At 36.9% G+C, this 27,492-nt stretch overlaps 1 pseudogene; it reads right to left on the reverse strand.

Moving 5' to 3' along the window:
• Positions 1–8,404: 8,404 nt before the first annotated feature.
• Positions 8,405–25,776, reverse strand: LOC127214260 (mitochondrial import inner membrane translocase subunit Tim23-like; annotated as a pseudogene).
• Positions 25,777–27,492: the final 1,716 nt, after the last annotated feature.

Consider the following 27,492-nt stretch of genomic DNA (forward strand, 5'->3'; position numbering starts at 1 on the left):
TTTCTACTTTTTAGCTGAAAATGCTTTACCTGCCAGAATTGGTTTTGGCTAAGGCTTCAAAAACTTCCCAAACAGTAATTATTATAGGAAAAATAACTAGGCACCCCAGCAAGTAGGCAAGGAGTAGAGTTTCCAGCCATTAACAAATGAAGAGAGACAGTCCAAGGGATATTGTGGGCCTCTAATAACAGCCTCAAACTTGACACACATTCTTGTATTTTTAATAAAACAAGTAAAAGTGCTTTGATTGTTTTTTATCCATAATCTACTCTGTCAAGTATTAGGTTAAATATAAGAAAGATAAAATTGAAGGTGGTTATTGAAGATGTTTATAACCAGAGAATTATACCCAGTCTACTTAAAAGTTAACAAGAAATGATGATGGGAAAGTTTAGTAACGCTATATGTGGAATGAGGGCGATTTCATCAAAAGAAATATTATTTTGGTGTATATTCATATACAAACCTTTCAAGCTTTTATGCCAATTACAGCAACATGAATTCTTACCTGACTGCTTTTCCGTATTCATTTAATTAATGTAAATCATCAAATTATACAATTCTAGGATTCTCTATGAAATCGCTGATGTGTGTGATGATGCACTCTTGGGATTCCAGTACACAGAAAGCTGAGATGGGAGGATTCTAGTTTGAAGCCATCCTGAAATTTGGGGGAAATATCATTCTTCAAAAAAGAAACAATCTCTTAAGTAATCAAATAAATTCTGTGGTGCTCAGACTGATGGGCAATGCTGATAGAACCTATGGTTGTGTTAGATACTCATAGAGCAAGTGTAAATGACCTCATTCCCTCATGACTGTGCAATATGGAAAAGCAAAATAACACATGTAGTTTTTTAGTACATAGATGTAATAATGGAGAAAGAAATGACTATTGAGAAATACAGATTTTCAATGACAAATTAAAGTTAGGAAGTACAGAAATCATAGGTGTAGCCTGTGCAACTCAGAAGTATGAGTTTCTTTGTTTCACAATGGAAAATAATAATGCCTTTGTAGTACTTCCATACTAATTAGGTCTATGCATAAGCTATCTTTGGTGTTTTTGATTTTAGCCATTCTGACAGGAGTAAGATTAAGTATCTCAGAGTTGTTTTGATTTGCATTTCCATGATGGCTATGGATATTGAGCCATTTTAGATTCCTCCATTGAGAATTCTCTGTTTAGTTGTGTATGCCACTTTTTAATTGGATTATTTTGTGTTTCATAACTAGTTTCATGAGTTCTTTGTATATTTTAGAAATCAGCCCTCTGTAAGATGTGGGGTTGATGAATATCTTTTCCCATAATGTGGGCAGCCGTTTTGTCTTGTTAACTGTATCTTTTGCCTTACAGAAGCTTCTCAGTTTCAGGATGTACCATTTGTTTTCAATCTCAGTGACTGTGGTACTGCTTGGTGTTATATTCAGGAAGCAGTCTCCTATACAATTCATTCAAGGGTACCTCCCACTTTCTCTTCTAAGGGGTTCATTGTGGCTGGATTTATGTTGAGGTCTTTGATCAATTGGGACTTAAGTTTTGTGCATGGTGATAAATATGGATCTATCTGCAGTCTTCTACACACCAGTATCCATTTATGCCAGCACCATTTGTTGGAGATGTTTTCTTTCTTACATTGTATAAATTTAGTTCTTTCGTCAAAAGTTAGGTGTTTGTAGGTGTGTGGGTTAATATCAGGGTTTTCAATTTGATTCCCCTGGTCTACCTGTCTATTTTTTGTGCCAATACGAAGGTGTTTTCAGGACTATAGCTCTTTAAGAGAGCTTGAAGTCAGGGATTATAATGCCTCTGGAAGTTCCTTTATTGTACAGGGTTGTTTTTGCTACCCTGGGTCTTTTGTTTTTCCATATAAAGTTGAGTATTGTCCTTTCAAAGTCTGTGAACAGTTGTTTCGGGGATTTTAATGAGGATTGCATTGAATCTGTAGACTGCTTTTAGCAAGACTGCCACTTTTACTATGTTGATCCTACCTTTCCAAGAGCAGCAGAGATCTTTCCATTTTCTGGTATCTTCTTTAATTTCTTTCTTTAAAGACTCAAAGCTCTTATTATATAGGTGTTTCACTTGATTTGTAAGCATTACCCCAAAATATTTTATGTTGTTTGTAGCTATTGTAAAGGGTGATGTTTCTCTAACTTCTTTCTTGGGCCGTTTATCATATGTACCTTATTATATCACTGTGCTTTAAAGTTAGAATTCAGCAACAACACTGATTGCAGAAAACCTTCAAACTCATGGAAATTAAACAACATGTAATTCCACCATTCCTGGGTCAATGAAGAAAAAAAAAAAAAGAAATTAAAGACTTTCTAGAATTCAATGAAAATGAAGACACAATATACCCAAATATATGGGACACTTTGAAAGCGGTGTTGAGAGGAAAGTTTATTGTCCTAAGTACCCACATGAAGAAACTGGGGAATAGTCACACTAGAGACTTAATAGCACAATTGAAAGCAGTAGCACAAAAAGAAGCAAACTTGCCCCAGAGAAGTAGACTCCAGGGAATAATCAGTTTGAGGGCTGAAATTAATAAGGTATAATCTAGGAAAACAGTACAAAGAATCAATATAACAAACAGTTGGTTCTTCAAGAAAAATCCACAAGATAGACAAACCTTTATCCAAACTAACCAAAAGACAGAGAGAGAACATGCAAATTAACAAAATCAGAAATGAAAAGGGAGATATAACAATGGATAAGAGGAAATACAGACAATCTTCAGATCATACATTGATACCCTATACTCCACAAAATTGTAAATGTAATGAAATGGACAATTTTCTGGGTAGATATTACATACCAAAATTAAATCAAGACAAAATAAGTAATTTAAATAGACCTATAACCACTAATGAAATTGAAGCACTTATCAAAAGGCTGCCAACCAAAAAAAAGCCCAGGGCCAGATGGCTTCAGTGAAGAATTCTACCAGAAATCCCAAGAACAGCTAATACCAGTACTCCTCAAAGTGTTTCATAGAATAGAAGCAGAAGGGTCATTGCCAAACTCTTTTTACGAGGCTATAATTACCCTGGTACCCAAGCCACACAAAGACACAACTAAGAAGGAGAACTACAGGCCAATATCCCTCATGAACATTGATGCAAAAATACTCAATAAAATACTGGCAAATTGAATCCAAAAATACATTATAGAAATCATCCTCCATGACCAAGTAGGCTTCATCCCAGAGATGCAGGGATGGTTCAACACATGAAAATCTACCAGTATAATCCGCCATATAAACACACTGAAAAAGAAAAACCACATGATCATCTCACTAGATGCTCAAAAAGCCTTTGACACCCCTTCATAGTGAAGCTCTTAGAGAGATCAGGGATAACAGGAACACATCTAAACATAATAAAAGCCATAAGCAGCAAACCAACAGCCAACATCAAACTAAATGGAGAGAAACTCAATGTGATTCCTCTAAAATCAGGAAGACAAGGCTGCCCACTCTCTCCATATCTCTTTAATACTATACTTGAAGTACTAGCTAGAGCAATAAGACAACAAAAGGAGATCAAGGGGATACAAACTGGAAAGGAAGAATTCAAACTTTCACTATTTGCAGATGACATCTCTGGAAATCAATACCCAACATGAATCACCCTATTTTCAATATTCTTCCTTCCTTGTAAAAGCTCACTTATTTCCTATCAGCTCCCTTCACTCCTTATATTTGCTTTGTGACAGATTCAAAACTTTTTTTATTTATTACTTGAATGCAACTTCACAAAAAGTTAGTTCTCCGAATGACCTTTACTTTTATAGCAATAAATTCAGGGTCAATTGGACCAGATTCTCTTTGGAAGTTGAAGAAGACACCACTGGAGCAAAACACCAGGCTTTTCTTTATGCAGTGCAATCCATGAATAGAAGCTTGTGTTGGGAAACTTAATAATTTCACAAAAGTAAGCTGTTTCAATGGTCTTTATGAATAGTCAATATGTTGGGTGATACAGTTTTCCTTGTAATGTACATCAGGATTCATTTCTTTACCCATGTACAAAAAGAAGCTGGAGCCATGATTTCAAGCAGTGGGAAATTCAGTCAATGAACATTTTGACACAATTTTAAATGAACACTTGCTTGGCTTAATCTTTTCTACCCACATCTCTTCCCCACAAAGGAGTTTTATGATGTATTAGGATGCTTCTTTGGGGTCTCTGGCATATTCATTGTGCAGGTGTGAGTTCTTCATTGTGTTTTAATTTTCAATGACTATTTATTATATTGTAAATGTAAGATATATTCATTATAAATACTTCAATGGAGCAAAAGTGTTCACTTCTAAGTTTGTTGCTGTAGTGTATGACTGAATCACACATATATTAAAATATAGATTCATTAATATTTTAACTACACTGCATAACTTGAGTCCATTCCCTGTCTCATTAAAATGAAAAACATTTCAAAGATGCCTTTAAAGCAAATATTTTTAATGTATGGAATTTGAAAATAACCTTAAAAGTCAAAATGTATAGAATTTTTCCAAATAGAAGAAAACTAATAACCTTCTAAACAAAAAAAAAAAAACAAAAAACAAAACAACAACAACAACAACAAAAACACATTGTTAAGATTACTTAGGATTAAAGGAAATTCCAGATGTCAGAATCACAGGTTCTGAGCCCTAAAATTACTGATCTAATAAACTGAGGTGAAGAGGAGACATCTAGTCATCAGAATATTGATGGTGGTAAAGACTTTGCATGTTTAGAACCATGGTTTAAGGCTGAAGCATCCAGAAAAAAAAAATAAAATAAAAACAGCTAAGAATGAATCCCATAAAAGGCTATTTCTAGACCATGGGAGGCTAATGTCGGACTGGTTTTGCCTCTTCCTTAACAAGTAAGATATAGAAGCTTGGGTTCCAAAGACAAGTGATAAAGTGAATACTTTTAGGAGGTGATAATACAGAAATTTTGGCATAAATAAACAAAACTTTGGTGAGCACAGTCAAAGCTTAGATGTACTGGTTTTTTACTGAAAATAATTTTAAACAAAAATTAATTAAAAGAAATGAGCTTTGTTAGCATAATGTGTAATGAATTTTTCTTTGTACCTATAGCTACTGAATAATGACCCAAAGACATCTTATTAAATACAAAAGTTTGACCTTAGCTTAGGTTTGTTCCCAACTACCTCTTAAAACTTAAATTAACCTGTTTTCTACCACATGTGGTTTATTTCAAGATGATGTTTCTACCTACAAACACACACACACACACACACACACACACACACACACACACGAGACTTTCTTATTTTACTTCCTATGATTATGTCCAATAGCATTCATTTCCCTGCACACAATGTGGCTTCATATTTTATGACTGAAAAAATTCTATCATGTTTACAAGCCACATTTTCTTTATGATTTTTCATAGATTACATTCTGGAAGTTTCAAGCTTAATTTGGAAACACTTTAATGCACATAATACATTATATATTGCACCTCACACAATTGCACTGGGCTTAGAGGAATATTTCTTCTGACACAAGTGGAATGTCTTCACTGATACTGTGCCTAGCTCTAGCTTGACACAGACATGTCAAGTTTTCAATACCACAATGATGACCTCTAGTTTTCTTCAATCTCACAACTTAGTTTTGTGTATATTGAAATCTGTTCCATACATACATGAAAAGAATCATCATATCTCTGTTTGACATAATTTAGTTGAAGTTTACTCTAACTAGTTGCGATAGAGACAACACAACTGTATGCTTCATAAGAAAAAAATATATTTTCTCTTTTATTAGTTTCTAAGGTCTGTCTTTATTTTACAGAGGTTTTTTGTTTGTTTTGTTTTTGTTTATGTTTTTGTTTTTTTTTTCCTTACAGGTTCTCTAAAGTTGGTTCTGACATTTATGCCATTTATGGTAACTTCTGTCTCTTCATAAAACAACTTAATTTGCAGAATCTATTTGCATTTTTTGAAAAGGCATTTTCATGTTTACTATTTTATCATTCATTTGTTTAACATAATCATTTTGATTTAGTTTTTTCACTAAGATTTCAGTTTATTTATGTTCACACCATTGTTTTCTCATTGTCTTTTTGTTCTTGTTAATTCCTGGTATAATGATTTTTCTTATGATTCACGTTGCCTCCAACTTTTTAACTAATACTCTGAAATATAATTAGTTCTTGTTGTTGCTGTTTAGCTTGGCTTTCTCTGTATCTTATATAAAGTCATAGGTAATACATCAGTCACACCAATTTACTAGAGACTTTTTCTTCACCACAAGGCAAATCTGTAATAATGACATTTTATATCTAAAGGGAAATAAAACAGATTTTATAGATTCCCCCCACCCTTAAAAACCCCTTCTTAGAAGAGCTAAGTCCATAGGCTTGAAGAAGAACAGCTATAATAGAGATGAAGGCCATGGGAAGTCAATGTGAGGGGCTTTGCTACAGAAGATGAAGGAGAGTCAGCGTCCTTGACAATAGCAGAAGAATTATGAATGCTGGGTGAGAAAATGTAGGAACACAGTGCTTGAAGTATGCAGAATCTGATACTGAAGAGTTATGTGCCCCATGCACAGACAGCTTCAGGTGCAGGAAATACTAAACTTAGTTAGGACTTTTCTTTGATGCACAAAATCATTTGCTAGAGAGAATTTCCTACTGGAACAATTTTTAGAGTGTATCGTAATAATCAAAGGAATTTTATTAATTCAGAGAAATAAATCTATATTGTAAATCCCCACTAAAATAAAAATGACTGATATGTCACTTAAAATCTGGGATACTTACCTTAACTATGTGTTGTATTCACATTTCCAGAAACTGGTCCTGTGAATTTCCAGAGCTTAGCAAATTAAAAAAAAAAAAAAAAAAAAACAGAGAAAATTTGACTAAATTAAATGATAAAAGCCCAAGAACTGTTTTTGAGAAACTAGGTATACTCCAGTCGAAATTGCCATCCCATCATCAGCCAGGCCACTCTGGTCTGTAACCTGTCTTCATGGCTGTTGTGTTACATGGATTTCACAGAATATCAGCTCATTATGTACTGTACAGCAGCTCATACCTTCAGAAATTATAAGATAGTTTGTTCACCTTTGTTTCAGGATATTCAGAGAGTCTTTTGGTATTATTAGTTATAAGGGCTAGACAGATGGCTCAGTAGTTAAGAGCACTTACTTTTTTTTCAGAGGAACTTGCCTCTATTCTAAGTCATCATATAATAGTTGTCTGGTATTCGTATTTAAGGAATCCATAAGATTGACTCAAAATAATCAGTGGCTCTACTATATACACACGATAAAGTGTCTGAGAAAGAAATCAGAGAAACATCACCTTTTACAACAGTCACAAACAACATAAAATATCTTGGGGGGTATTGCTAACTAAACAAGGGAAAGACATATATAAGAAGAACTTTGAGTCTTTAAAGAAAGAAATTAAAGAAGATACCAGAAAATGGAAAGATCTCCCATACTCTTGGGAAGGTAGGATCAACATAGTAACAATGGCAATCTTGTCAAAAGTAATCTACAGATTCAATGTAATCCGCAACAAAATCCTGTCATATTTCTTCACAGAGTGGGAGGAGTGATGAGCAAAGGGGTCAATACCAGGCTAGAGAAACCCACAGAAACTGCTGACCTCAACAAGGGAGAGGTCATGACTCCAATCTGATAGCTGGGAAACCAGCATAGGACTGACCCAGACACTGTGAATGTGGGTGTTAGTTACGAGGACAAGGCAGTCTATGGGGCCTCTGGTAATGGATCAGTATTTATCCCTAGTATACGAATGGACTCTGGGAGCCCATTGTACTAGAGGGATACTCCATCAGTGTAGACACATGGGGGAGGGCCGAGCCTCTGCTCCAAATGATATGACACAGCAACAGACACAGTACGTAAGTTAAATCTAGTGGACCAGGTAAGACACTGTTTCTAGGGGTCAGGAATACCGGAAGTTTCTCTATAGCTAGTATTGCCCCCAGGGTCAAGGCTCTGTGCTTCTTGTATGTTTACCAAAATGACTATAGTGCACTCTAAGTCAGTAGATGTAGATGCTATAGGAGAGTCAGAAGCTACAATCATTTCATCAGTCTCTCTTTTTTTTTTTTCTCCTTTTTTCTGGGATAATGACTTTGGTTCTATTTTCACCCTTTATTCGGAATACAGGACAACATTAGTTTTGATAAACATGGTGATAAAAGCGTTGAAAATAAGTATGGCCTGAATTTGGAGAGTAATGGCTTTCCAGTTTGGGGCTAGGAGAAAAAACAGGTGCAAGACCATCTCCGAAGGAGAAGAGAACACATATTTAGTGAGTCACTGAAGGGTCTGGCTTCCACTCACTAACGGTAAGCAGTGCAGTCCAGGCTAACCATTCATGATCTTCATCACAGCAAATCAGAGTCAGCAACTCTAGACTGACTTATTAATCGGTCTGGATAACTATGATATGTGCCCCATTCCTGAGGTGCTAAAGTCTTCAGAGTGACTTGTTGGAGCAGGGAACCTTTCATTTGCTCCCAGTTGTTATACAGTGCACAGAGACTGGTGAGTGTCAGTCCTGCCAGGCCACCGTGTGCTATTCCTCGAAGACCACCTGACATTTATACAACATTCCCGTCATGGCTCCAGCTGCTACAGTGTTGAGGTCATCTTCTGCACCCCGTGTTTTCTCAATGATAACACAAAATGAACTATAGAGCAAAGCCAGGGAACCCAGAGTATTAGTCCAAAGTGCCCCTTGCCTAGTCACCATATTCAAAATCTGTACATTTCTTGGTTTGGATCAGGCCACGCTCTGTGTTTCCTTCAATCCTAGCCGAAGACCATTCATGGCCCCAAATGCAGCCCCTGACATGCAACATCCTCCAATGGTAAAGAAAGCTCTGCCTCGGTTTTTGTTAGCTCCAGTTGGCAAAATGAACTCATCAGTATCCTGAACAAGATAGTGTGGATCCACATTTAAATATGGAGACAGGGGATTCATACAGGTCAGCAGAACGCCGGCCAAATCAGTGTGCCAATAACCCGCTCCTCCTGCTCTGAAGAAGCCCGCTAACCAGCCAGTGGTTTTGTTGCTGCTTCTAAGGCCACCCTAGCAGAGTGCAGCTAGCTGCCCACCTCCACCTCAGGCCTGGGTCGAATGGTGGTCCCCATGGCGACAGCGGGAAGACCTGCGATCCTACAGCCACCTTCACCATTTCATTAGTTCTTATGTCACCCAAAGTTGAAACGTACTCCTAACTTCACCAACATATCCAATCATTCTATAACTAAACATATGCTGTAGGCCTTATTCTCAATTCAGTTTTCTTTGATGAGTGTTCTAACGCATACACTTAACATCTATCTCTAAAACATTCATGTTGTCTCTATCATCCTATACATTTTAGGATTATTCAAACAACTATCTGAGAATTTGACAACGAACCACATAGGTGTCTGAGGGAAGGCATTGTAGTAATAAAGTAAAATACTTACATTAATACCTGATGATCTGATCACGACAAGAATATCTCAAGCAATAGTGATATAAGAGCTTCCCATGAGCCAGGCACCTCACATATCATCTGAGATACAAATGAAAGTGCAAGTGTTTAAAACATTACATACTATATTCAGTTTTCAGATACTTGTTATGCTTGGTAAAGCAGGTTAAATATAGTCCTTGGGTTAAACCAGGATGTTTTAATTGAATACAAAAATTAATTAGCAAATGGGCATTCAAAATTATATAACCAGTCACACTTTTACTTTGAGAGCTGTATATAGACTTGTCTTCCTAGTGATTGGTTGTCCCAGAGTGATACATTGGTGACATGTCCAATGTTGTAGGTTAGTTTCATAGCAGAGCAGTGGTATGGGAACTCTGCAGACCAAAACATCTCACTGGTGTTCTACCTTTTTCCATTACCAAGATCCTTTGAGGACACCAAAGAAAACAAATCTGTGCCTGAGATTTAGCAAGACAAATTCTTTGTCATTTCTGCACTAAGGTCTAATAGGGAAGAAATGAAAGCCAAAATTTAGAAAAGTCCCCTATAAAATACAACCTTACAAAGAGATTGATTTTTCAAGACATTTTGTCAACTCTGTATGTAATGGTAGCACTGCAACCAGTCATGGACATTTGATTTTGTCTGAGTTAAATTTTTATTCCCATGGGAGAAGCAGCATTTTCTGAGTCACCTGCCAATAACTTGTTCTATTTTGCAATTAAACCTGACAATAGGAAGTCAAGTTAGGAAGGATTTATTTGCATTCTTAGTCTGCAAGATCCCTCACAGAAATGTCCAAAGATTTGTTTCCAGGGTAATAATAAATCCCTAAAAGTCTGCATTCAACATTAACTATCACAGAGACTGGAGAGATTGCTCAGTGGTTAAGAACACTTCCTTCTCCATCATGACAACTAGAGTTCTAATGTTGTTCTCACGTTGGGCAGTTCACAACAGCTTGAAGCTCCAACTTCAGGGAATGTTATGTCCTCTTCTAGCTTTCATAGTCACCTCCCCCACACACATACAAATACATACATGTGTACATGTAGTTTTGGGGACATGTACAACGACATAGGCACACAATATACAGAATAGAATAATGGCTTTTGTTTGTCTGTAGGTGGCAAGGACATTATTTTTAGTACTTTTTTATTTATTTTTGAGATTAATACATCATTTCTCCTTTCCTTTTCCTTCCTCCAAACACTCTCATATGCTACTTCTTGTTCCTTCAAATTCATGGCCTCCTTTAAAAAATATTATCATGTATATATGCATCTACATATTTGTTCCTTAATGTAGCTTGCTCAGTCTGAATAGGGTTACTCCTATACATGTTTTACAGGAGATGAGGGGTGAGAAAGACTTCAGGGACCAGAGGATCTGGGAATTCACTGTGATGCTGTGTCTCCTAGGAATGTCATAAATTATACACATAAAGTTTCACTAGCATGATTGCCCAAACATGAGCTGAATAAGCACAGTAATAAACATTCCAAACCAGACACAGAAAAGCCCCTCTTGAGGTCTCTTACCCCAGCCTCACACAAAGGACTATGAGCAACTAAGGAATGCCAAGAGTAGAAAAAAACATCTTCTCTAAGGAAAAACACACCAACTGGTTATTCAGTAAAATATCTGTTAAAAAGATTTAACTATGGCCTTGGAAGATGGCTCAGTGGTTGAGAGAATTTGTTGCACTTGCAGAAGATAGCAGCAATTTCTAGGCTATGCAAACCAATCTATCAAGGTTCACCTACTTAGACTATTCGTAGCAGGGTCAGGTAGCCTCTAGTTTAATGGGCATTGTTTAATTGACTCTTTTAATCTTTGCTTTTTCTGACCTTTGGGGTAAAACTCCTTCCTAGAATTCAAACAATGAGCCCCATTTTTTTCTTCTGATACTCTTACTATTGGAAAGATTAGTCCATATTTTCTTTTTGTTTGTGAGAGAGGGTGTAACATGTTGCCCTATCTGGCCTCAAATTTGTGATCCTCCTGTCTCTGTTTCTTTGTGCATAGGGTTTGTCTACTTTTTAAAAACTGATTATAGGATACAAGGTGGATTCTAAGAGATTCATATAAGGTCTCTCACAGAAGGGGAAAGGGACAAGTTCTCCAGAGCACATGGGGAGTAGGGGGTGGGCAGTGAGTGGAGAGGGAACTAGGAGAAAGAGATGGGGAGGAGAGGAAAGCACATGGGACTAGGAAGATTGAGTCAGGGGAGGAATAGAAGACAGGAGAGAGAGAGAGAGAGAGAGAGAGAGAACATAAAAGAGGTAAAAGAGGGGGCCATTATAGGATTGAAGAGAAAACTGAACCTAAAGAAATGTCCAGAGACCTACAAGACTGACCCCAACTAACAATTTGAGCAACAGTGGAAAGGCTACCATAAATGCCCTTCCCTGATAATGAGATCACCGACGACTAACTTATCCACCATCATGGAGCCCTCATCTTGTACTTGTTGGAAACAGAAGCAAATACCCACAAGTAAACACTGAGCCAAACTAGAATCCATATGCAGAGAGGGAGGACAAGACCACACTGCAGAACACATAGAGACAGCTGACCTGAACAAGGAGGAGCTAATGGGCCTCAGACTAATAGCTGGGAATTCAGCATGGGACTGACTCAAACACCCTGAACATGGATCTCAGTTAGAAGGCCTGGACAGTCTAAGGGACCTTGGACAGTTGAACCAGGATGCACATTCCTGATGCACAAAAAGACCTTGCAGGCATATTCCCCATGAAGGGATACTCCCTTAATCTAGAGACAGGAGAGAAGTCCTAGTCCCTACTTCAAATGGCTTGACATATTTAGATGACCTCTCCTAGATGGCATCACCCTACATGGGGAGTGGGAGGGAATAGAAAAGGAGGATGGTCAGGGTGCATGTGAGTGTGGGGAGAGGGAAATAGGGAGGGGAAGAGGGAGAGGGAACTGGGATCAATATATGAAATGCAAATATTTTTTTAAAAAACTGATTATTACTATTAGCAACTAATTTGCTGTTTTCCAGGGGTACAAAATTGTAATAGTATATCATATAGCTTAAAGATATAGAACTTTGTTTTATTTTTCAGCACTCTGGAAGTAAAAAAGTTCAAAGCCAAGGTGATTGTAGGGTCATTCTGTGACAAAGGCACATTGCTATGCTTTTTTGGGGGGGCTGTATAGCCATCACAACACATCTGTGTTGAGAGCCATGTAACAGTCTGCTTATAACCAACTATTCCTCCTTTTATTAACATAGATGAACTATGGAAATAAAGGACCACCCTATTACAGAATTAATTAAACATATCTGCAATGATCACCTTTTCTAAATAATATTCTGAGCTTACAGGAGTAATTTGAATGAGCACATATGCCATTCAGCCTTGTATATTGTTTAGATTCTGTTTCTAGGCCTCCAGACCTATCAAATTAAAACCAATATCTACATTCTCTATCACATCTTTACTTGAGTTTTACTGGGAATCTCAAATTTAACATGAGGCAGGCTTTTTCTTGGCAATTTAGTGTCTTTGCCATGTCTTTGCCTGTACCTGCAGAAGCTACTTCCTTGCAATTATGCAGTCAAGTTTCTGGAAAGTTCTCCTTTATGTATTATTTTGATTTTCTGTCCCACATTGGGTGATTCAAAGTGTACACAGTGTGCAAAGCTTATTACCTCCTTCCTGTCTCGAGTATTTGCACATAACACTCTTGCTTGTTTATTATTAAGTATTTCCATATTGCATGGTAGTGGCATTAGGACAAAGTGTGATGATTTCTTTCTCTACTTAGAATGTTCCATCAGTACCACTTCTTCTTCATAGGAAAAATTCAAGTTTCTTTCAACATTGCAGGATAGATGCTACCCATGCAATTCTCTGCCTCCATCCCCCAGATGCAATCAGTCTTCTTCTTTTCATTATAATCCATGCTCCTTTCTCATTTGGTCTTTCTTCATTTGCCATCCTGTTTCTCCGTCATCTCTCTCATTATTGTCTCTACCACTTACAACAAACCTTTTATTTTACATTTATTCTTATTTACATCTATTTTACATCTTTATTTACATTTTTTCTTCTCAGTGAACATTTCCATGAGTATCCATCATCATAGTGCACTGTTGCAAACCCTATTTCACTTCTGTTACATTCACCAGTATTGTACACAAGAACTTATAACAACCAGTACACTTCTTATTGTAATTTCTGGATTTACTTTCCAAAGCACAACTATGGAGAGGGCATGATATTCTAGACTCACTTGGTGCCGTACTCCCGCTTTGAATAGCTTGCTACACCGACAGTCACTACCATCAGCATATGAGGTATGTCTGGAAGCATGGGATCAGTGGATCCTGGTTAAAATCACATGCTACAATCTAAGGCTATGGTGTGACTAATGAGACACAATAATGCAAAGCTACATTGTGAAGATTCTCCTCTCTCATATGTGACTTTTCTGTGAGTCTCTCAGCAAAAATGAAAAGGAGACCTTGCACATTTTGCCAAATTAGACTCTCCTGTGCCCTTGTCATGCTACAAATAAGTCAATCTGCATTCTCTGTGCTTTAGTAGATCTCATTAGTATCACTAAGGATTTGGTGTTTCTTGATCATGGACAATGACTTTCTCCATAGAGTGTTTAAGTCATCTGTCATTTTGTGTGTGAGGGGTGTGTGTGTGTGTGTGTGTGTGTGTGTGTGTACATGAATTTACAGATAGGTTTAGATTACTCTTAGATCTGAAAACAGAAAGAAGAGCAAAAAAAAAAAAAAAAAAAAAAAAAAAAAGTGCAGGAAAGCTACCTGCCACTCTCCTTCCATTATCCTGAAGACAATAAAAATGCATCAGATCGCATGTGGAACTCCTCGACCACCTTCCTCTAACCCCCCTACAGAGACAACATTTAAGAATTATTGTCTTTAGTAAAAGAGAAAAGATTTATAGGATCTGAACCATCCCTGTGGAGTGGAGGCGGGAATGGGATGGGAGGGGTGGTCAGGGGGCATGGGATGGGGGGGAGGAAGGGAAGAAAGGAGAACTAGGATCAATATGTAAAATCAGAAAAAAATAAATAAATAGAATTATTGCTTTTCTTCTGTCTTTAGTTGCTTCAAATATTAGGATTTATCTCTCTGATATAGAAAATATTTTTCTATAGAAACTGCTGTGTTTGGGAAAGGGGAAAATTTTTCCTACACTGTTATATTAATGGTGTTTATGGGCCTCATCTCTGGTAATCAAATAGCTCTAGAGATATCTACTTAGAGAGTTCAGTTCAACAAGGCAGAAATTTTGTTTTACAGTAAACCAAGTTATTTCATGCACGATATAGATCTTGCTTTCAAATGTTAACTAATTTCTCCATTCTGAGTACTGATCATAATGAATTCATTTTTATTTCCTATTCAAAGCAATATAGCATTGGCTAAATCACCCCCACAGAGCCACACTAAAAGGGTTTTGAGCCTCTTATAATTTCTTATATTATGAAATTCTTGTTAATTATAGTAGATTATAAAATTCTAATTCAAGTCTGGGTATAGAAATTTCTTTTTAAACTTGTCCATCTTTTCCAACCCAAAACACAAGTGCATTAAAATTGCTTTGGGGGAAATATGCAAAATATATTCCATGGGAGATATATGCAATGTCTTCTAATATCATATATAAAAACAGGTTTTCTTATGAAACCTGGTTTGAAATATTAATCACAGGTAAGGAGACTTTTTTTTTTGAAGATCTATTTCCAAAAATATGTAAAGTAACTTTTGACATGACAGTAAAGAAAGAACAAAAATTATTTCTCTGTGATCTATTATTTTTCTGTCTCCAGGAGATGAGTTAGAATTCTCTCTGAACTCTTTGGAGACAGGCTATCTTCTGCCCCATTAGGTGACTCTCAAAACAATGCAGACTCTGATTGCTCAATATTACAGATACTAAACTTGAAGCAAATTTGTTTATATTTTGAGCAAAATGATAACTGTCATTTATATGAATTAATCACTCTAACAGTTGCTTTCTACTATATGTTATATATAGTAGCCAAGGCACTTAGGCTACATAGTTGGTAATAAAATACCCAAAGTAAAAGATTATAAGACACTCCAAGTTTGAGAAAGGTTTTGCATGCCAAAGAAACAGAAAAGGAAAACTAAGACAGTCCTTTAAGAAAATATGGCATTGGATCGTTGGATTTCATATAATTGGTAAGATGGGGATAATGTTCTAGAAGGTAACCTCATCTTCTGATCTTAAAATAACAGAATCTTGGAATAGCAGAATTTAGGACCCATAGGGGGACTACATGTAGGCATGTCCTTGGCCATAATAATATAAAGGGGTTTCGAAAATGACTGAAAAGCACACCTCTCAGGCCAGCAGCTGAGCAGGCACAAAGTTAAGAAACATCACTACTATGTGTTGGAGATCAAATACTCAGATGGGAGGAGACTACTTGGAACTGAGAACAGAAGACAAGGAAAGACCTTGGTTGGAGGGCTAAGAATTTCTAAGTTGTAGGTGCTGAGTTAACCACAGAAAAACTTATTCAAGAGTTTGTATTCTTACCATTATCTGGACATTACTCAGGTCTGTCAGCCTACCTTCATCCCCTATTTATGAATGTCGGCTACATGTGCCATTTTCTACATTCAGACCATCAGGTTATCATGAAATTAATACATCAGAATTTCTTTTCTACAGCATGCAGTTAGTTCTACACACATGGTAACAATGTTGTGGTTGTGTGTATTGGTTCCATGCCTGGGTGATGATGCACCCCTCTAATTCCAACCCTTGGTGAGTCTATGACAGTCTTGTTTGCATAGTGAACTACAGGACAACCTGGCTTTTGTAAAGTTATGGTGTCTCAATAAATAAACAAATAAAAACTTTTCATATCCTGTGTGTTGTTGTTGTTGTTGTTGTTTTTCTGGCAGGTTGCACTCATACAGAAGAGTCATAATAAAGGCCCATCATAAAATGATGGATTTCCTAATAAGAACTCTGGATTTTTGATTTAAAAAATGTACAAGGACAACAGTGTTAGAAAAAAGTAAATATGCTTTAATTAATCAAACAAAAATTTAAGCCAGGTGTAGTGGTGCATGCTTTTCATCCCATCACTTGGTAGGCAGAGGCAGGTAGACCTCTGTAAATTCTGGGCCAGTCTGGTTTACAAAAGCAAGTTCTATACAGCCAGGTCTGTTACACAGACAAACCCTGTCTTGAAAATTTCCAAATAAAATAAATTTAAACTGTTTGGTAAACTTGAATGTTCCAGCCTACTCTGTAATTCAGGAAAATGGCTTCAATCAGGTCATCTGCATTCTAGATTCTGATTTAGATGCATTTCACGTCACTGGGTCAGCAACTGAGGATTCATGAATGGTCCTTTCCCAGTGTCTGCCTGCAGGGTTGATGTTTAATAGTCTGTATTTGAAAAGATTTAACTCTGAAAACTATTTTTCATACAGGGTTTCACTTGGTCTTAGTGGTATCTCTATTATCTCATCCACTGGGCATGTGGGTTAATAATGACTCTGGGAATGAGTCACAGTTAAATTCCACAGTAGCCATAGTGAAGATTACTATGGAACTATTTTTACAAGGTGGACAATTTTCATATGTATTTTTCTTTGTTCATCTTCATGTGTGTCTATACATGTTTGTCTATGTGTTGGCACATATGAGGGGTTAAGTGTGTATGTGGGTGTGCACACAAATGTGAAAGCAGGAAGCTGATTCCAGAAGTTGCATTAGATCATTTCTCCTCCTTACAGACTGAGGTAGGTATCATATTCAAATTCAGAACTATTTGACCTGGCCAGTCACAATAACAAGCTTGCTCCATAGATGTCCTCTCATCCTTCTAATTTAAAAAAGCAGTCAGGCCACTACAGTCTTGAAGTATTTGGAGCCTGGGGATGGGAACTCAGATCTTCCCTCTTCTGTACCAAGCACTTTGACTACTGGGCCATCTCCCCAGCCCATACACTTGACATTAATCACAGAGAGTAATTTGAACACAAAGTACTAAATGAGTTGTGACTCTGAACTTGAGAAAACCTCAGAGAAGTCTGAGTAAGGCATTAACCACCTTAGATTCCCTGAACTCTTGAACCTAACTGAGAGGCTCATTTAGAATTCCAACTAGTTGACCTCCCACAGATGTTTCTCATTGATCCCCTGATTCTGCCACCAAGGATCACATTTTTCTTTCCTTACTCCCTGTGAAGTATAGCACATTGTTTATTGAACTGATATTCATATCAGCATCACAGGGCCTAATGTGTAGTGTGCAGCCCTATGTTTCTAACTGTATGGGAAATGGGCATGTTTTTCAATTAAAATATGAGGTACAAATTGAATTACACTAAATTATACCTTATTTGGAAATGATGAAAAGAGCATATGATATTGGAAACAAATATATAAAACAAACTATAACTTTGTTTGAGGAATGATTAATCCTCTCCTTAGGTTTCTCCTATCAGTTTATTATTTACTCAGTTGAACATATTTAAAGAACTTAATGTTTATAATTTAGAACCAATATTAAAGTGGCTGTGTACTTCTCTGTCCAGTCAAAATTATTCTTAGTGTTATACAGTCTTAGAATAATATGTACTGTAGAAATTCTAAAAAAAAAATCTTTTTGCATTCCATGACAATGATGGGAGTCCCAGTTAAGCATCAGTGAAGCTACCGAGAAAGATGAATGGCCAAGTGACATTCAAATGTGTTATGCTGAATGGAGGCATAAATTTGTGAACCTTTAAGGTGTTGAAGAAAGAATAGCATGGAGATTTCATCCCTGAATTTGGAGAACATCAATAAATGTAAGTAATCCTGTATTGAAATTGTCTTCACTGACCTCCTTAACTTGCAATAGCCTACAATATTTTTAACATACAATGATGACATGGACATTCAGAGCCTGCACTACTGAGTACTGAACAGTGTTTCCAAGTAATTTTCTTCACTTGTCATTGTTTTATAATGTAATTGTTTAACTCTTGATGCCACAGTGCTTTGGTTTCCCCACTACTTGCTCAAGTAGAAGAAGGTGATGGTGGAGTTAATGTAAGATCTTTATGGTACATAGCTAGTTCTTTGCACTCATAAAACATTATAAAAAAAACCCTACAGACTAAAATTATACATAAACTGCCCACTGGTCAAAATGTAATAATCTCTTTGATGTGATCATAGAGTCTATCTCTGTACTGGATGAGCGAGCCCTAGGGCGAGGCTGGAAAGGTCTGACATTTGGTCACAGTCTTAAGTAGATTTTATTGTCTATTTTAGAAAACATAAAATCTACCCTTTACAAGAGTACAACCTGCAAGTGTTAACTTATATATTCACATATTTTTTCATTGATAGAACTGTCACTATAATTCAATTTTACACAGTAATATGTCACACCATTTTCACCCAGTTCCTCTACCCAGGATATGTCATCTATTTCTTCTTCCCAGGGAGATCCTTGCATCCCCCTTAGTGTCCTTCTTGTTGCCTAGCTACTCAGGGGCTGAGGATTGTATCCTAATTATCCTTTTTTGTTACATCTAATGTCCACTTATGAGTGTAAGCACGTACTATGTTTATCTATCTTGGTCTGTGTTACCTCATTCAGGATGATTTTTTTTTTTCTACTTTGATCTATTTGCCTGCAAATTTTATGATGTCATTGTTCTTTTTTTTCACTGAGTAACACTTCATTGTGTAGATGTATCACATTGTCCTTATTCAGTCTCCAGTTGAGGAGCACTATACTGATTTCCAAATTGGCTGTACACGTTTGCACTTTCATTAGCAAAGGAGGAATGTTCCCCTTACTTCATATCCTCTCCAACATAGGCTGTCTTTAGGATTTTTGATCTTGGCCATTATGACAGGTATAATATGGATCACAGAGGCAATTTTATTTTGCATTTCCCTGATAGCTAAGATGTTGAACATTTTTAAAATTGCATCTCAGATACTTGAGATTCTTCTGCTGAAAATTCTCTGTTCAAGTCTTTAACCCAATTTAGTGGCATTATTTGGTATTTTGATGTCTAGTTTCTTGAATTATTTATATATTTTGAATGTTAGCCCTCTGTTAGATGCCGGGTCAGCAAAGACTATTCCCATTCTGTAGGCGCCATTTTATCTTATTGACAATGTACTTTCCCTTTCAGTTTCATGTTGTCCCATTTGTTAATTTTTTTGTGCTACTGGTGTTATATTCAGGAGCAGTCTCCAGTGCCAATTTGTTCAAGGCTGCTTCTCAGTTTCTCTTCTATTAACGTCAGTGTGCAGGGCAATAGATATGGATCTATTTGTATTTTTATACATGCTACCATCCAGTAATGCCAGCACCATTTGTTGAAAATGCTTTCTATTTTCCATTGTACATTTTTGATTTCTTGTCAAAAGTCAGCTGTTCATAAATGTGTGGGCTTATGTCAGGACCTTTTCTTTGATTCAATTTATCCATGTGTCTGTTTTATATAGGTACCTAACTTTTTTTTATTACTTTACCTCCATAATAGAGCTTGATGTCCGGGTTGGTGGTACCTCCAGAATTTCCTTTATTGTACAGGGTTGTTTTAGCTATCCTGATTTTTTTTTTTATGTGAAGTTAAGTATTGTTCTTTCAAGGTCTGTGAAGAATTATATTGAGATTTTGATGGCTATTATATTGAATCTGTTTATTGTCATTTTTATTATGCTAATGCAACTGATCCATGAGCATAGGAGATGTTCCAACTTTTTTTTAATCTCTTCCCTGGCTTATTTCTTCAAAGTCTCAAAATTCTTGTCATATAGGTCTTTCACTTCTTTTGTTAGAGTTAACCCAAAATATTTTATACTATTTGTGTCTATTGTAAAGGATTTTGTTTCTTTGATTTTTTTTTTAGTTAATCTTGTATCATACCACATTACTGAAGGTGTTTACTAGCTGTATGAAGTTCCTGGTAGAATTTCTCATGTCACTTATGGATACTGTCATATCATAGGCAAATAGTGAAAGTTTGACTTCTTCCTTTACAATTTGTATGACCTGGATCTCCTTTTGCTGCCTTATTGCTCTAGCTAAAATCTTGAGTACTATGTTGAATAGACATGGAAAGAGTAGAAAGCCTTGTTTGTCCTTAATTTGAATGAATTTGCTTTGAGTTTTTCTCCTTTCAATTTGATGTTGGCTGTTGACTTACTGTATATTGCCTTTATTATGTTTAGGTATGTTCCTTTTATCCCTCTTCTCTGCTGAACCTTTATCATTAAGAGGTCTTTGATTTTTGTCAAAGATTTTTTTTTTCAGCATCTGATAGGATGATCGTGTGTGTGTGTGTTTTTTTCTCTTTCAGTTTGTTTATATGATGGATTACATTGACAGATTTTTATGGCTAGCCCATCCCTGTGTCTTTGGGATGAAACTTACTTGATCATGGCAGATGATTTTTCTGATGTGTTCTTGGATTCTATTTTCCAGCATTTTACTGAGTATTTTTATATCAATGTTCATAAGGGAGGTTGGTCTGCAGTTCTTTTTCTTTGTTGTGTCATTATTTGGCTTGGGTACCAGAGTAACAGCACCCTCATAAAAAAGAGTTTGGTAACATTCCTTCTGGTCCTTGTATGCAGAACTATTTGAGGAGTATTGCTATTAGTGTTTCTTTAAAATTCTGTAAGAATTCTATGTTGAAACCATCTGACCCTGCACTTTGATTTGTTTGGAGACTTTTTTAATGACGATGTCCATTACATTAAAGGCTATAGGCCTGTTTAGTTTGGTTTAGCTAGTTGTATTTCATTTTGATATGTGGTATATATCAAGAAAGTTGTCAATTTCTTTAATTTCCAGTTTAGTTGAGTACAGGTTTTTGAAGTGTGACCTAATGATTATCTGTATTTCTTCAGAGGCTATTGTTATGAACCCCCTTTCATTTCTAATTTTATTAATTTGGATATTCTTTCTCCCTTTTAGTCAGTGTGGATAAGCATTTGTCTATTTTGTTGATTTTCGCAAAGAACCAACTCTTTGTTCCATTGATTCTTTGTATTGTTCTCTTTGTTTGATTTTATTTATTTCAGTCCTGAGTTTGATATTTCCTACCATCTACTTTCCCTGGGAGAGTTGGCTTCTTTTAGTTCTAGCTTACAGGTGTTCCTTTAAGTCACTCGTGTGATATTTCTCCAAATTCTTTATGTAGTGAATTAGTACTATGCAGGTTACTCTTATCACTGGTTTCATTGTATCCCATTAGTTTAAATATGTGGTGGATTAATTTTCATTGAATTCTAGGAAGTCTTTAGTTTCTGTCTTTATTTCTTCCTTGAACCAATGGTGATTCAGTTGAGCATTGTTAAATTTCCATCAGTTGGTGGGCTTTCTACAATTAGTGTTGTTGTTGAATTCTATCTTTAAGCCAGGGTGATCCATTAAGATGCAAGCAGCTGTTCCATTTTTTTTTTTTAATCTGTTGAGGTTTGCTTTGTTACTGAGTATGTAGTCAATTTTAGAGAAGGTTCCACTGGGTGCTTAGAAGATTATATATTCTTTTATGTTTGGACCAAATATTTTATAGATGCCTGTTAAGCTCTTTTGAGTCATAACATCTGCTACTTACTTTATTTTTCCGTTAATTTTCTGTCTGGTAGACCTGTCCAGAAATAGAGTGGGGTGTTGAAGTTTCCCACTATTAGTCGAGCTTGATATGTGATTTAAGCTTCAGTAATGTTCTGTTTACAAACAAGGGTGCCCTTGAATTTCTGGCATGAATGTTCAGAATTAAGAGTTCATCTTAAAGGATTTTTCTTTTTATGAATATGAAATGTCTTTCTCCATCCCTTTTGATTAATTTTAGTTTGGAATCAATGTTGTTAGATATTAGGATAGTTACACCCATTTGATTCTTAGGTCTATTAGATTGGAAAAATCTTTTCCCAACCCTTTATTTTGAGTAATGTCTGTCTTTGAAGTTGAAGTATATTTCTTGTATGCAGCAGAAGGATAGATCTTGTTTTCATATCTATCCTGTTAGCATGTGTCCTCGGTGAATTGAATCCATTGATATTAAGAGATATTGTCGACCAGTAATTGTTAATTCCTGTTAGTTTTTTATGTTGGTGGCAGTGATAGTAAAGAGTATGTTTCCATTCTTTGGGTTTTGCTGTTATGAGATGATCTATTGCTTGTGTTTTTATGGATGTAACTGAGTTCCTTCAGTTAGGGTTAGTGTTTTCCTTCTATTACTTTCTGTAGTGCTGAATTTGTAGATAGGTGGTGTTTAACTCTGGTTTTGTTGTGAAAGACCTTATTTTCTCCATTTATGTTGATTGAAATTTTTTTCTGGTGTAGTTGTATGGGCTGGCATTCATGATCCCTTACAGTCTGCAAAATGGCTGTCCGGGGACTTCTGGCTTTTAGAGGCTCCATTGAGAAGTCAGATGTAAGTCTGATAGACCCGCCTTTAGTTACTTGCTCTGTCCCATATTCAGCTCTTAAAATAATATCTTTGCTGTGTATGCTTAGGGTTTTGATTGTTATGTGGTGAGGGAACAATTTTATTTATTTATTTATTTATTTATTTATTTATTTATTTATTTATTTGGTCTGGCCTATTTGGTGTTCTATAACCTTCTTGTACTTTTATAGGCATGTCTTCCTTTAGGTTGGGGAACTTTTTTTCTATGATCTTGCTGAATACTTCCTGTTTCTTTGTGTCTTTGAGCTGGAGTTCCTATATCTCTACCTCTATTATATTTAAATTTGGCCTTTTTGTGGTGTCCCAGGTTATCTGGATGTTTTGTGTTAGGAATTTAGTGGATTTAACATTTTCTTTGACCAATGAATCTGTTTCCTCTATTGTATATTCAACACCTGGGATTCTCACTTCCATCTCTTGTACTCTGGCTTGCATCTGTAGTTTTAGTTCCTATTTACTTCCCCAGATTTTTCACTTATAGAATTAGTTTGTTTTCTTAATTGTTTCTATTTCAGTTTTCAAGTCTTGAACAGTTTCCTTCACCTGCTTGTTCCCTCCACCCCCCCTGCCCACCCTCACCCCCCTTCTTGGCTTTCTTTGCTTCCTTTAAGGGATTTATCATTTTTTTTTTATTTTTTTGCCTTTTCCTCAACTTTTTAAAGGTGATTTTTCATTTCCTCTTTAAGAGTCTCTATCATCTTCAAAAAGTAATTTTAAGTTTGTTTTCTTGTGTTTCAGCTGCAATAGAATGTTCAGGTTTTGCCTTTGTTGTAGGACTAATGGGTTCTGGTGGTGCCATTTTGCTCTTTCAATTGTTGAATGTATTCTTATACTGGCATTTGCTCATCTTTTTTTCTTATAACAGCTGTGGTTTGCACCAGTGTCTATTAAGTCTGTTTTTTTTTCCAACTAACTTGGTCTGTACCTGTGCTTTCACAACAACATTTCTCATCCTAAAATGAAATTTATTTTTTATGCTGATACCAATCCCAGTTCCCCCTCCCTCCCCTCTTCCCACTCCCCCACCTATGCCCCACAACATTCTCTATCCACTTCTCAAAGAGGGTGACTATAAGCCTTTTGACAGCTCAGATGGATGGACAGGGACTCTGGAACTCTGGAGCCAGAATACTGAGTGTTACAGCTCAGATGGAAAGGTATTCTGGCATTGGGGAGCCAAGGAATACCATAGGTCACAGTAAGCATAGCAGCTTTCATCTCTGTTTCAAGAAAAGGCTTCTCCAGTGTATCAGCTCTGCTCTGGCAGGAGAGGGCTTTCCTGGTGAAGTTGTTACAGTTTGGTTCCAGTACTGGAGATCGGAGTGTAACAACTTCACTTTGCCTGCTTTGCTCAGGGTTGTATCTTATGCTCTCTTTGTGCATGTGCTCCCTATAGTGGTCTGAGCTATAATGGGGTCCTATCCCTCATCTCCAGTCCATCTGCAACAGAATTCCATCTCACTGATCGCTCAGCACCCCATCCAGTGTGAGCCATCATGATGTCTAGAGTAAGGCCTCCCATCAGGGGTTAACGAATTCTGTCATCATAGTGAGGCAGGACCAAGGCCTTCCCTCCTGTATCTAGGCTAAGCAAGGTATTCCTCCGTAGAGAATAGGCTCACATTGATGACTATTCAAATTGAAGACCCATTTCTTGTCATAAAACCTTCTTCTAGTAACTAATGGAAGAAGATGCAGAGATCCACAGCTAAGCATTGGGCCAAGCTCCCAGAGTCCAACTGAAGAGAGAGAGGATCAATAAAATGAGCAAAATGTCAAGGTAGTGATGATGAAACACACTTAAACAGCTGACCTGAATTAGTGGGAGCTCACTGACTCACTGACTTTGGACTGACAGATGGGGAACATGCATAGACAGACCCTAACTAGGCCCTCTGAATGTGGATAACAGTTGAGTGGCTTGGGGAAGTTTATGGGGCCACGGGTAGTGAGACCAGGATTTATCCCTAGTGCATGAACTGGTGTTTTGGAGCTTGTTTCCTATGGAGGGATGCCTTGTTTATCTTATCTTTAACATTATCACCTGGAAGAAGCATTCTGTTAACACATCTCTCCACCTGTCCATTGTGTAATCCTTTTCTCGGAGATTGAAACAATCCATCCTGCAGGGTTGCCTCTTAAAACAGCAGGTAAACAACTCATGAGAACCTTAGGAAGTCCCTGACACTGGCCAGATTCATTCAGGAATTCCCTCCCTCACCAAACAGCTTACACTGTTTCTATAAACAGTCTGCTACCTACACAATGAAGACTCTTGAGACACTCTCAGATGAGTCCTGCTGCAAAGAAGACTCTGAGACCAGGTCATCTACCTGGAAAATCAGAAGTCAGCTGAGCTGCTTGGAAGAGTTTTACACCACCTTGGCTTGGAAAAGACACTCTTCACCCTGTTGACTTGCCTTCAGGCAGTGCATTGCATTCTAGGTAGCCAGCTTTTATGAGCTGCAACTGGAGCCAGTGGGCTTTGGTGATACAGGTGTTCTTGATTCCTGTCTGCTCCTGGAAGTAGCCCATCACACACATTACTGTAAGCTAGCCTAATCATAATTCCACTGTTTCACCAAGTTGGACATTGGTCTTATCTATACTTTGGTCAGTTATTGCCTCCCTATATGGGGTGAATAGATGTGACAGGGGCATTTCCTAGAAAATTTTCTTTTTACACAACAGAGTCTCACACAGCAGAGATAATGCTTACCTCTTCCTGAAGGAGGAGAGCGGTGTCCACCATTCTGTAGAGAAGTTTCATTGTACAATATACGAGTAACAGGCACATCAACAGCTTTGATTTTTTTTCTTTAGACTCCAACCTCCATTAGTCTGCCTGCAAACACCATAAAACAAAATACCTGTTAATGTGTGTACCAAGTCCCAGTTTTGTGTCCCAAACCAGCGGCTGTTCATTTTCAGCATCAGCAACTACTCTATACACTTATTTCAAACATGGTATTTCTTGATCTGAATAGCTAACATTTTATAGCACTGCTTGAGAATGTCATTTGTACTGTATGTTGCTTCTTGGAATTTCCTTTCTGACATCACCTGGTTTCCTCTGGTGGCTTCACACGAGCCTCTTCACCTCTAGTCAGTTTTCTGATCCCCCATTATTATCAGGCTAATCTTCTAATATTCTGTATTTGCTCTCTATTTCAATTCATTGATTGATTTTGATAGCTCATTTTCAAGCATTAGTCATGTGCCAGATTTTGATACATTATGGTTTAATGGGGCAATGATTGTAAAGCCATTTCTTGAGTATTTTTTAAGGCTTTTAACAAACATTTTCAACCATTCTGAAACTTCATGCTCTGGACATGTTCTCTCAGGACAGGGTAATGTTAATCTCTTTCTTGCATTATTTTTGAAATAATGGACACTACAATATTGCCCATTTACCCATCATCCAACTCTCATTATCCTGTTTTAAATTACCTCACTCTTGCAGCAATCAAAAGTTAATTTCCATTTATTGAAAATTCCTTTTAGTTTCTTTGAGGTACTTCTGCACTCTAAAAGTTTGAGGAATATTGACAACTAATCAGATATATTTTACTTGAATTATAATTTCTTGGGATCAAAGACTGTATGCTTGATGCTGTTTTCTTTCTGTGACCATTTAAACAGACCTGATGTTTTACATGTCAGTGAATAACAGTTGTTGTATCATCTATTTCTATTCTAGTTCTCAGTCTTCTGTCCTTATCATTTTTATCAGAGTAGCTCTTCTACTCCTCCATCTTGAGTTGTTCTTAGTGGATTTTTAATACTGTATGTACAGGAAACATAAGCAAAAGTTATTGCCAGTAGCTGAAAAAAAATTGTCCTGAAATCATTGGGTAGTCACATAATTCCCCACCTTCTGCATGAAGTAATCATGCCTTCTGTATGGGTGTGTGTGTGTGTGTGTGTGTGTGTGTTGTGTATATGCATATCTGTCTGTCTCTCTGTTTCCCTATATGGTGTATATGTTTGTGTGTGTGTGTCTGTTGTGTTTCTCTGTCTTTGTGTGTGTGAGTATGTATGTGTTTGTCTGTCTGTCTGTGTGTCTCTTTCTCTCTGTGTGTCTCTGTTTCTGTCCATCTATCTCTGTGTGTATGTGTATGTATGTTTTTGTGAAGAAAATATTCTTTCAGTACTACCTACTTGCTGAAATTACTGTAAATTGGCCATATGGTGGCAATAAATACAGGTTAAGACTAAATAATTATGTGGAGAAACACTTTAGTACATGACAACACCAGTGGCTTTACTTTCCAAGCTGTTTCTACCCGTGCTGACCTTCACTGGCCTCCACTGCTTTTCAGTTCAAGGACTACCTTGCTTTTTCTTTACCATCTGTTTTACCTGTCCCTCCAGTTTTTTCACCTTGGCTCACACCAGCTTTTTGTCTTAAGTGTTTCCTTTGTTTACTCCCATCTTTCTTTAACATTTGGGTTGTTTGAGAAAAACAAAAGTACCCTGTAAA

This window comes from Phodopus roborovskii, unplaced genomic scaffold (assembly GCF_943737965.1).
Source record: "Phodopus roborovskii unplaced genomic scaffold, PHOROB, whole genome shotgun sequence".
In the NCBI taxonomy this organism is placed as follows: domain Eukaryota; kingdom Metazoa; phylum Chordata; class Mammalia; order Rodentia; family Cricetidae; genus Phodopus; species Phodopus roborovskii.